We start from the raw sequence: 12,702 nt of genomic DNA on the forward strand, positions 1-12,702 counted from the left end.
TTGCAGCTCCTTTGTTAGAAGGTATAGCTGTTTTCGTAACCACCTTCTTCTTATCATATTAATCTTTGTTTATATTAAGAGCCCTACTAATTTTTAGTTTTAAATGAACGTAAGTTCTTAAAGTGGTGTTTTAGTAGGTGGGAGAGTCAAATAACGCAAATGAAATGTGTCCGTTAATTGTGCTGTGTCTCATGAAATTAAAAAAAAAAATAAAAATAAAAATAAAAAACACACATGAAAATGTATGTACAATGTAAAATATAATGAAAGCTTGTTTCCTAGATTTGTATTTATACTTTTATCATGGAACGCATCATACATACTGACGTGTATTAGGTTAACGTAGCTTCGATTTCAATAATTTTACTTGTGGAAGAATTTTATTTGAGCTGAATCAGTCGACTAGTCAGTCATGTGGCGGAACTGACTTGTCAATTTGTCTCCTTATTTGCCATGTAACCTTCCGCATGGCTTCTGCTGCATCTTTTACGTAGTTTTATGTTACATTCTTATCATTACTGACAAAGTGCGCCTTCCAGCAGGAGGTATGAATTTGCTCATAGCGTATTATTATTGTTTGTAGTTCCACTCTCGGTATTATTTACGATGTTATATTCACGAAATTTTTATATTATAACGGCTGAGTCTTCCTTTTCTCACTTTCGTCTTCTACTCAGATTGAAATGGGTCGGGCCGGCCGCAGTGGCCGAGCGGTTCTAGGCGCTTCAGTCTGGAACCGCGCAACCGCTACGGCCGCAGGTTCGAATCCTGCTTCGGGCATATATGTGTGTGATGTCGTTAGGTTTAAGTAGTTCTAAGTTCTAAGGGACTGATGACCTCAGATGTTAAGTCCCATAGTGCTCAGAGCCATTTGAAAAAATTTTTGAAATGGGTCATCGTTTAAAAAAATAGCAATCCAGACTGTTTTTTATCACACATATTTAATCTGCCAAGGAGGTCCTGTTCATTTTCCATTCACAGACACCGTAGTACAGGATGAAAACACACACACGCATACACAGACAGAAAGACACGCACAGTTAGTCTAGAAAATATTTGTAAGTGTGACATGGAGTATGTTATCCTAGACAACGAACAGGTGGATTTCTCTTTGTGTGATCACTTTGCATCATTTGAGACATATGCTCTCTTGGAGAGATTGCAGCGGTAGTAATTTCAGTGTGCTTTTGTAGCTCATCCACTGCATCGCGGTACTTTGTGTAAATCTGTCTTTTCAGCTTGAGCTACCAATAAAAGTAACAGAGGGAAAGACCAGGCGATTTTATAGTGCAGAAGTCTTCATTTAGTGTGCAGTATCCATTGTTCAGCAGATATATAATGAATTCATGTCAAGACCATACGTCCACTGTGTCCTGTTGTTACATCACAATAAAAATATTACACAGTTGTTGACTTCCTGTCATTTGATCCACGGGTGCATTAAACGCATTCCAGGTAAACCGCACACATTTCGCACTGGTTTAATTTCGGCCACAATGTGTTCTCAGAGAATGCGCTGTTCTTCCTATGGGATACCTAAAGTTCACCGGAACACACCGTGTAAATTTGCATTCTATGTCTCTCCTCGAATGAGTACCTCCTTGAACTTGTCGGCGTCCCTACAATAGTATTTCTGATGACCGGATGAAGAGAGAGGAGAGAGAGAGAGAGAGAGAGAGAGAGAGAGAGACAGGGGGAAGGAGCGAGAGAGGGAGGGACAGAGAGATAGAGAGAGAGAGAGAGAGAGATGGACGGATGGAGGGGGGAGTGGGGGGAGGGGGGCAGGGAGTGAGAGAGACGCGGTGGCGCGCCCGGCAGGTGGGCCGAGGTGAGATAAACGCTCGAGACTGACAGGTGTCAGCGAGGTGTGGCCCTGAGCTGCCGGCTAGGAATGCAGCTGAAGCTAGAAGACGTACCCCTGTCGCGATGCTCAGTGGGTAAAACCCAGCCAGGTACTTGGCGTGGAGTGTTGACGCTTGCCGCTGACCAAACCGCAGAACTGGCAGAAACTCATTAACTCAGACACACTGTTATTAACAGTGTGGACGGACCAGTGGAGTCTTGTAACATAAAAAGAACTATCAGACGCATTATTTTAAGGTTAATCAGATGAAATGGGCCCCTAACTACACCAAAACACAGATAATTAGTTACAGTTAATGTAAGAGCAGTAAATGCACTACAATTATGGAAATAATATACCTAAAAGCGCTAACTGCACATTTCATAGATATGCAAACGCTTCGACCTAGATTACTTTTGCTGTACAGCCAAGTATAGCGTTTACTTTATTTCGATATATGTATTTTATGGGGTGCAAAAACGCTTAAAATCAGGAAATCATGTTATCCGTAAGTAAACCACAAACATTGAGTGAATTTTTCGTCAAATGTTGTGCGACGATTAATAATTTTGTTTCCATATTCCTTTAATATGCACCAGAAGATGTATGTCACAGTTAAAAGTATCATCTTGCCTCGACGGAAACACAGACCGCAGTTGCACGAGATGGCTTTGTAGTTCCTCCACGAGGACTCCAGGAAATACTTGGCCCAGAGAGAGAAGAGCGGAGTCGCAGAATCTAGCAGGAAGGCGTACGTGTTTGATTCTGTCGGAACGACATTGCATATCTTTGAAGTTTGCTCTTCGTCCGCGGTGATTCCCTGGGGTATTGTCAGGCGAAGTGAATCGAATAATCCTGTTTGAGCTGATACAAATGTCGGGCCTGCAGTTCCTGCAGTTTACCGTGGAAAAATGGAATGCTTTTGCAGTTCTGGAATGAGCATCCAATGTCACATTTGCGCTCTGACATGAAGGACTCCTCGGCCTAACAGTGGGTCGCCGCCTTTAAACCAGTACCAACCTCTGCATGGAGAAATACTATTGGTAAGGGATGGAAGAAAAGTTTCGGCGGCTTTCCCCTGCACTGTGGCTAAAGTTGGGAATCCTCTCCTCCAAGTAGATTTGTGGGTGAGAGGAGAGGGGAGTAGGGGACGAGAAGTCGGTGACGGCGATGCTATCCTGTCACGGAGAGACGAAAGCGTCTGCTGCGTCTTCGCCCTGGCCTGTTTTGCTGTGTTCTTTGAGTGTCGCGCTTTGCGTCTTGCACTACCCGTTGTCTACGCATCTCACACTCTTTGTGTTCCCCTCGTAAACTAGGCTATATTTCGAAGGAGCTAGTGTACATTTCATTTTTGCATACTTGTGAGCAAATCGTGTTGCCTTAGTGTACAGCATCATAGTCGAAGGGTCTAGTACCCGTTTCATCTTTGCATCTTTGTCAGCAGCTGGTGTTGCCTTAGTAAACTGGATTATAGATGAGGGATCTAGTATACGTTTCACATTGCCTAATTGTGAGGTGCACAGATTAGGTAGTCTATAGTGTACGCTAAACAGATTCCAGCTAGATTAGAATAATCGTCGAAGGTCTGGATGATTCCGTCAGATACCAGTAATTTCCTACTGTGAATTGTTTGCTAAAAATAGTGTAAGATTCGTACGGCGATAGCTGAATAACAGTCATCTTTTCTTTTGTTGATTGATAGAATAAAACTGCTGTTACTAAAATGGACATTTATCCTGTATTTTTTTCAATTTCATAATCGTACAAATGATTCAAACTAGGCGACCGTTAAGAAAATAAATGTAGTCAATACAGATCTATATTGTAGTTTCACTGTGACGGAGTTGCTGTTGCAATACAGGTGGTCACCCTTTGAAGCTTGTACGATGAATTGCTTAATTACTGTTTGACGAGCAGTGCATTCGCTCATATAGCATATTATTCGATGGTGATATCGTCAGATTAGATAACACACTATACTGCCGAGCACCAACACCACGTAGAGGTAGACGTTCTAGTCTCCCACACAGCTTAACAGGTGCACCGATTCGATGCGCATGAGTTACAAATGCTAAACACGTGTTAGGTACAATGGATGAGAAGATATAGGCTGGAAACTGCCGGAAAAAGTCATAAATATTTATGTCACTATTATTCAAAAACTAATTCAGTGAAGTATTTCGAATTCCTTGTCAACGGGTGCAATATTCAATCATGAACCCACTGATGGTTTTAGATTTTTTGTGTGCGACAGATTTTAACAATATTCCAAGTTCATACGTTCTGAGTTCGAGATCACTCGTCTCCTGACACGAAGAAAGGACAAACTATACAGGGTGATTTTGCTAATTGGAGACAAACTGCAGAAAACGGTCCCTGAGAGGATAACGAGCAAAAACGTCATATCGGCACTGGACGGAAATGCGTTGCGACGGAGAACACACACGTCAGTGCGCGGATACAAGATCTTTGACAGTGTCGGTTTCAGTGATGGAAAGCACACATCAGGACACGCCAGGCAAGGGTGGGAGGGGCGGGGGAGAGGAATGTTCTGTCTGTGCTAGTGTTTATCTCCACACTGAAGGTGGCAGTAAGCTGGAGCACCAACATGTAGTAGCCGCAGTACCCTTCGTACCACCAAAGGCAAGTCTTTCAGAAAGGGAAGCAGGATCATCCGCAGGAAGTATAGATGTGGGAGGGTGACTCCTCCCACGAGGTGGTAATCAGTAATCCGTACCCACACACACTAAGGCTGAACTAGCGCAGATGTTTCGTTGCCACCATACCATGGGGATTCTCCGTATCCTGCAGGTGGGCGTTGTGAAGGAAGAGTATAGTCTGTGGGTAATAAGGCACTGAACCGTTGTAGGTGATGAGATAGTAGCGGTCGTGAGAAATGTTCGACGTGGTCGTCTGGCTTACTCGACACCTGGTGCTCATATGGAGGTCACTGTCGAAGATCTCCCTACACCTTCAAGTGGGTGTACATCACAGCCATATGTCCATATGACCTTTCTTGCTCCTTGTACTCACACGTATCATTTCCTATCGTTTGTCTCCATTCAGGAAAACCAGCCTATATAAGTTATGAGCGTTAAACTGTGCTACATTCTTGTTGTAGTGCAGTGAGAGTCTTGAACTGGCAGTGGACAGTGCAGGGATACGCTTGGATCGCTGATGACTTGTCACTCTCGTTTGTGTGTCAGTCTGAGTGAAATGTACTCGCCAGTAAAACGCATTCGCTGACCGACCTCGTCATGTCTGTTACCTACAGTAGTTTTGGAAGTGCTTGAATTCTCCGTTCTTGTGCTATGCTTCCTAAACAGCAGCCGCGCCGCGCAGACAGCATACATGCCAGGCGCTCCCAGCGTGTACTCACCCGCCTTGTCCCGTGGCGCGAGGTCGACTCCGCGGCGAAGCAGCACCCTGAGCAGGAAGAACGTGTGCTGGCGCAGCGCCGCCTCTCGCCTACGCGTCGCGTCCTCCACCTGCAACAAACGCGATCCCATTGTCATAATCGGTTTTGGTCCATAATGCCGATCTTCAGATCGGTCAGGAGAAGGGAAATCAGAAACAACTGCTGGACTATACACATCTTGTAAACAATAAATTATAAAATAATGAACAAATACCCGGACTAATTTCATATTCACACTAAGACAAAAAATACAACGCACTACGAAGGAATTATCCGAATGGGATGGAAATCGGTAGATGTGATATAGATGTAAAAAAACAAACGATTACAATTTTAGACCAATTGAATGATTTATTCAAGAGAAAGACTTTCACAAATTGGGCAAGTCAATAACGCATTAGTCCACCACTGGGCCTCAAGCAAGTAGTTCTTCGGCTTGGCGCTGATTGACAGAGATATTAGATATCCTCCTGAGAGATATCGTGCGAAATTCTGTCCAATTGGCGCGTTAGATCGTCGAAATCTCGAGCTGTTTGGTGGGACCTGCCCAGAATACTGCAAATATTCTCAATGGGGGAGAGATCCGGCGAACTTGGCTGGTTAAGGTAGGGTTTGACAAGCACGAAGACAAACAGTAGAAACTCTCGCCGTATGCGAGCGGCCATTATCTTACGCAAATGTAAGCCCGGGATGGCTTGTTACGAAGGTAAACAAAACAGGGCGTAGGTACATCGTCGAGGAAATGCTGTGCTGAAGGGTACCACGGATAGCAACCAAAGGAGTCCTACTGTGAAATAGAATGGCACCCCAGACCATCACTCCTATCTGTGGGGCCGAATGGCTGTCCGGGGAGTCTTCAAGCACGTATAGAGGAAAAGTGTCTTCAGTGATGAGTTCCGGCTCGTGAGCGCCGATGACCAGCAATTGTGGGATACCAACCTGACCATCGCCTGCTATACAGCCTGATGACCAGGAGTGATTCCCTGGGGCGCCATGTCTTTTCATAACAGGTCCTCTCTGGTAGTGATCACCGATACGCGAACTATATTCTACGCCACGTTTTGTTGCCCTTGATGGCAAGCTATCCTCAATTTAGATTCCAGCAAGATAATGCCCGCACGCACACGGCGAGAGTTTCTACTGCTCGTCTTCGTGCCACCCAAACCTTATCTGGGCCAACAAAGTCGCTGGATCTCTGTCCAGTTGAGAAAATTTGGAGTATTATGGGCAGGGCAGTCCAACTGTCTTGGGATTTTGTCGATCCAATTCAACAATTGGACAGAATTTGGCACGATACCTTCAGGAGATATCAAACAACTCTGACAATCAACGCCAAACAAAATAACTACTTGCTTAAGGGCCAGAGGAGGACTAAAGCGTTATTGACTTGCTCAACTTGTGAACGTCTTTCTCTTGAATAAATCATGCATTCGTCTAACACTGCAATCGTTTGTTTGTCTGTACATGTCCATCACATCCACTGATTTCCGTCCCGTTCGGATAATTCCTATGTGGAGAGTGATTTTTTTGTCTTAGGTGTATAGAGGAAACACGAGGTTAAGAATATGATGAAACATATTTGAATAAGCCAGATGATACCTTATATTAACCTAACATGACTAAGCCAAAATGGCATTCTCACGAGATATGAACGAAGGTAGCTTACCATCGCTGAACAGATATGATAATACAGTGGAGACCAAACCACGGTGCTGGAAGCCTCATGAGGTGAACGGTATTGCTAATATCAGTGTAGCAGCTGCGACACAAAAACGTGTTTATGACGCAAACTCGCCAAGTGTAGTTACTGGACACGTATTTAACAAAAATGAATGTACAATTAAATATAAAAGGACTTGTCGAAAGTAGAATCGCGTCTGAATTGCGTTCCAAAGATGCCCTAACGGTCTAGTCGTGTTATAACCAGGTGAAGGATCGCGCAGTCTATTCACTTGCTTGCGTCTCTAGGATGCAATAAAACCCTGCCAGCTCTTATGACGGGGCTCCAACATGCAGATGTCAGCGTACTTTTTTTCAGTTTCCGGAGGAATGTGGCACCAGTTGTCTAAGTACAGGTCACGACAATTTCGTAAATTACTGGCAAACGGTTTGTGTATGCAGAACTGGAGCCTGATAAGTCCCAGCATCCGTCTGGATCAGATAAGGCCAATTGATGGCCAAGACATCAACGTGGGTTCACTTTCGTGTTCCTCAAACCTTCCTGGTGGAGGACGTCATCGCCGTCGAGGAAGACATCAACTATGATAGGCTGCAGGTGCTCCGCAATGTCGTTGACGTGGTCTACAGCTGTCACGACTCGTTCGATCACTACCGTCCGATGGAAGCCGAAGTGAGTACCCCTTATGCCGTAACACTGCGCCCACCGAACTACTTCGGTGCCGCAGTGCATGCTTCGAGCGCCCATTAGCCTGGATGACGGTGTATACAGACACGATCGTCGACCTGGTGTAACAACGTGATAAACCGGACCAGGTGACGCGTTTCCACTGGTTCACGGTCGAGTCTCAAAGATCCCGTACCGCAGCAATAGTAACTGCAGATGTCATTGGGTAAATAAGGCAACACGTAGAGGGCTGTCTAAGGTGTTCTGCGAAACACTTGTGCCTGCACCAGTGCTGTACTCTTTCGTCAGATGTGCCGCAAGTCGCCGCCTATCCCGCTTCACAAAGCGGGTAAATATCCGCCCTCCAAGTTCTGTGATGAGTCGTGGACGCCCAACCTCCATCACACGCCTACTTGTGATTTCACCGTCCTTCAACCACTTCCCATAGACAGTCACGAAAGTAGCACGCGAACTGAGATGCTCATTTCAAGGCGCAGGGCCTTAACAACCTGGCCTTTCTCAAAGGCGCTTACTACAGTAGATTTCCCCTTATACTGCACTTTGTCGTAGATAGGGTGATTTCTCATTCATCTCTGTTCCGTTTATACACTTTCCTTGGCGCGTCACGTGCCCCCATATCCTCCCGCGGTGGGCTGTGGTCATTCTAAGCTCACCAGACAAAACGTTAGTCACCCTAGAGAACTCATTACAAGCATCATTTAATATCGTGTAATTCCGCCCGAATTCAGTTAGGAAGTGAGCCCACAAAGTTGTTCAAGTACGTCGGGTCAAGGTGAAGCCACTCGCTGAGTGTTTGATAGTGCAATTCCCCCAAACTGCGGGATGCTTTTATCGACGTTTTACCCACTGCTCCATTATGTCCCACAGATTTTCTGTGGGCTTTAGCCAGGGGATTTCGTGGGCCAGTCAAGTTGCATTAGGGAGGGGAGTGTTCAGAAAACAAGACACATATTCATCAAACTCGATTAACTCCACTGTTGTCGACTTGAAAAATAGGGATATCAATAGCATACTCATCATCCAGATGTTGACTGAAAGGTAGCAACTGATCATTTAGAATGTTTAAATAAATATGCTGCTTCATGTTCGCTGTCACTTTAATAAGCGGGTAAAATTCAAGATAGACAGGAAACGCTTCATTTGGCTTTCGGCGCACTCGATAACGGAAGTTATTTGAATACGGGTTAAAACACGAGGCCAAAATGATAGACTTCCACTAGATACCTTTCATAGTTCGTAATATGTCTGTCATTGCTGCCCCCAGCTGCTTTGTGATGTCTGTAGCAGACCTCGAGGAAGGTGAAGTGCCAGTGTGTTTCAGCCTTACTCCTATTATTCCCCATCCAACGTGTAAGTCAACTTGAATGAATGGTAGAGTGAATAAATGTTCATTTCTACTTTCAACTTCATGCTTGTCTGGGGAAATGAAGTCTTCTAAAATGAGTTTGAGTCTGTTATTTGGGAGAAGGGTTGCATTTCTGCTAAAGCAAGTTGGTTCAAAAAATGGTTCAAATGGCTCTGAGCACTATGCGACTTAACTTCTGGGGTCATTAGTCGCCTAGAACTTAGAACTAATTAAACCTAACTAACCTAAGGACATCACACACATCCATGCCCGAGGCAGGATTCAAACCTGCGACCGACAAGATAGCAATACTAAAATATTAGCACGTGGACAGAGAGGTTACCTGTAGAAATCGTTACGGATGTAAGGGTGTTTTCGCGAAGTTTGTAAGAGCACGGAAAGCTTATTTGAGGAGCTTTCCACCTTCACAGCCACGAGCGTCAAATTGCCTGGAGAGTTAAGCCGGGTCAGGTATCAGGTGAGACATAAGATGTCCCTAACGGTTACTGCTGCTAAGTTGCTCTCCCAAACAACAGTCCATATGAGCAAACGAGTTTCTTCTTTACTCGTACTGTAAGTAATTGGGTTATGCACGGCTATGTTTAAAAAGAATTGCTCGTTCTAGTCAGAGGAGCGACGGCGCACGTCTGCTTGCATGCCCTGCAGCTAATTCGCTGCAAATAATAATAATAATCTGCAGCTGTGATCCGGCAGTCAAATAGTCTATGCATTGGCTGGAATTGCGAGTTAATAAAATACACAGAAATGATTAAAATTAAATTAATAACATAATAACAAAGGTTCTATTCTAAAGTCTGCTCTTAATGTAGACGACAGGAAATTATGTTGAATAATGATTATTCACGGAAGGACATATCAAATAAACGGGAAGTGATCGTGAAATATTGAGAAAATACCCTTATAAAATGCAGTTACGTTGAGAGCGTTACGAGAAATATGTAGAATACTTTGATGACTATATAGTCATCAAAGTATTCATCAGCTCAAAACAGTTCAGCGTTCAACATGCTGATCCACAAATTAACACACGTGATACGAAGAATAGTAACTCATAAACTGTCTATTCTAAGTTCCACAAATTAAGCGGGAGTAGTTAGTCCTAGGCTGGTGTAGGCTGGTGCACATTCAGAGTCCCTTCAGAAGTTAAAGTGTGGTAGCAGCCGTTCACTGTCCGGAATCAATCACCTCCACAATCGATTACCACTCGTTACCACAGGCAGGTCTGCCTCCTTCCAGAACTCTCGTAAAAGTGTCCAGCATCGGTCGCTTGAGCTCGTCACTCGAGAAGTCTCCGTCTCCACTTGACTCCCGTAGTGTTCCACTACTGTCTGCTTTTCCATTAATTGAAGACCATCCCCACCAAGAATACGTCATTCTTAAGCTGCGAAGACATGATTTAACACAATATGACCACTTCCCAGAAGAAACTAATATGTTACAATAATATCTAAATAAACAAATATCATAAACGTTCACTTGCACTCAGATTATTCCCAATAGCTACTTATAATTAAAGATATGCTCATTACTAAATAAGCCAGCATTCTTCCGCAAGTGCGCTTACATTAAATGACAACAGGTTGTTACTACAATTTGCTTAAACAATTATTTATGTCTGCTTGACAAAAGCGTCTTCTGCTACTACTTTCATTTGTGGTATCCGCTAACACATGCGACTGGCCACTCTTAAATTAGCACTGTTATTTAATATCACTTGCAGAAAACAACATTTAATGAAGTTGCTGGCAAAGTATTAAACTGCTCGTTAAATAAAATAATAAGTATAATAATATATGAGGTACTGATGCTGCTTTCATTTTCTGTGTAAATGTGGAGAATGCGATGTCCTGACAAATATATACGTAACAAAAAAGATATAAAAGACGTAATAAATCAAGTAGACACAGATTCATAGCTTTCAGGGATGACAGCTATAGTGCAATGCTATCATCTGAGACAACATTTGTTGAAATCGCATGAAGTGATTCAAAGTTGTTAAGTCAGAGGGTCATTGTGAAAAATGTTTATTCTCTGTGAGACATTGACTTCTGTAGTTTTAAAGATATTGAGATATTATTATGTCAGTGGGTGCGCCTCGCTTTTCTGAATTCGTAAATGTATTCAGATTTGCATTAATATTTGATGTGAGCTATTGTCGAATCTCAAAGAGCTGTAACTTGGCCGTCTTTAACGTTGTCTGACACTCCTCTATTTCCTGGAGCATATTCTGCACAAAGACAATGCGACCATCAACCGTCCAGATTCACAGCTCTGGGATTTACCTGTTTCCAGTGTCGCACCCATTGTCTTTGCTGGACTCCCCGGAAACCCTCAATCAGCCAGGCTGGCCGAGGCGCGCCCTGTGCCCTGCGCCCGCTAGTGTTCATCTCTCCTCAGTAGCAGTCCCAGGTGGACGAATAACTCGCCCACGTACTCCTAACGTTGCAGACAGACGTGGACACGCTCCACTTTAGATTTTGCGTTCCGTAGGTATTCAAATTCTTAACTTTTTACGCCGTTTTTCTTTTAGTGGATATATATTTATTGATATTTCTAAGTTCAGATAAATGCATTCCAAACGTTTAGGAGTACCTTTCGTTCATTTGCATGATTTCTTTGTGTAGAGGACTGTTGGTACCACACGTACCGAATATACAAAAGAAGTGGACATTTACACAACGGTTATTGTTACGAACAATTTATCAGTTTCGAGGAATAATTGCCGTCAATCAATGCGATTCCCGCGAGTTCGCAATTTATAACCATTTTAGTATTAATGAATTTAAGAATTCTTAATTGTTTACTACGGTCCGAACTATATTGTATGAGTTGCAAAGCACTCGAAAAGGCTATGCTCATTCAAATTATTACCTCCAAGCGAGCTACTTTACCTTCTGCACCAGGACTGATATTAGTGCACTGATGTTCAACCACATGTCCCTTGGACAATCCACCATGATCCTCAGTATCGGTAGTGGAATAATGTCACCTTCGGTCGTTGTTATTTAATCATATCCAATAGTAAGAGATGCTCAAAGTCCTGGTTTCCTGCGAGGTAATAATTTTTGCAAGCTTCTGACTTTGCTGTTAGTGATGTGGTACTGCCTGTCTGTCCACGAGTTGCAGCAGGGGATGTCGTAGCGTTATAATAGGACGTTTATACTCAATGGTTTTATGAACTGGTGTCCAAATACACGATTCTTCTATACGTTCCTCGTCTCAGAAACCCAGTAATGCTCTTGGTATTCTCGCTGCTTGTCTACAGAAACCATTACTTTAATGGCAGTATGTTTCTTTCCCATATACAAAATGTTCTACGGTAAATTATTAGGACTAACCAGTTTTGTTTTAATTCGTATTTGTGTCTTATGATGCTCTATAGGGTGAAAATTTAAATGTGAATGAACCACATGTGTGTGTTCACGATAATCATTGAGAATCAATTCACGATTCCCCTGTCCCATCACTATTAGAGTTTGGTATTTTGTTTATTTCACTACATGTTAAATATGTTTTCTTTTGATACAGTAAATTGTTATATGAATATTGATTATCATTCAGAGAAATTAATTTATAGGCATTCTCGGAAGTTATGGGGATCTAAAAGCCATGTTTTTTTCTGTTCTAGGCCAATGAAAAATCAAAATCCACAATGGCTTTTGCAAGTAGTTTTCTCTTTCATATTTTTTTGATGTGATTGATATTAAAAT

General features: G+C 43.1%; 1 protein-coding gene across 1 annotated transcript in view; it reads right to left on the reverse strand.

The window, feature by feature from the left end:
- LOC126483843 (multiple C2 and transmembrane domain-containing protein) overlaps window positions 1–12,702 on the reverse strand; it is a 1,023,771-nt gene that overhangs the window by 819,270 nt on the left and 191,799 nt on the right. Inside the window, exon 2 of the mRNA XM_050107055.1 lies at window positions 5,223–5,331. The gene's annotated coding sequence lies outside the window, so the exon portion shown is untranslated. The remainder of the gene's footprint in view (window positions 1–5,222; window positions 5,332–12,702) is intronic.

The sequence above is a fragment of the Schistocerca serialis genome, chromosome 6 (assembly GCF_023864345.2).
Source record: "Schistocerca serialis cubense isolate TAMUIC-IGC-003099 chromosome 6, iqSchSeri2.2, whole genome shotgun sequence".
Lineage (NCBI taxonomy): Eukaryota > Metazoa > Arthropoda > Insecta > Orthoptera > Acrididae > Schistocerca > Schistocerca serialis.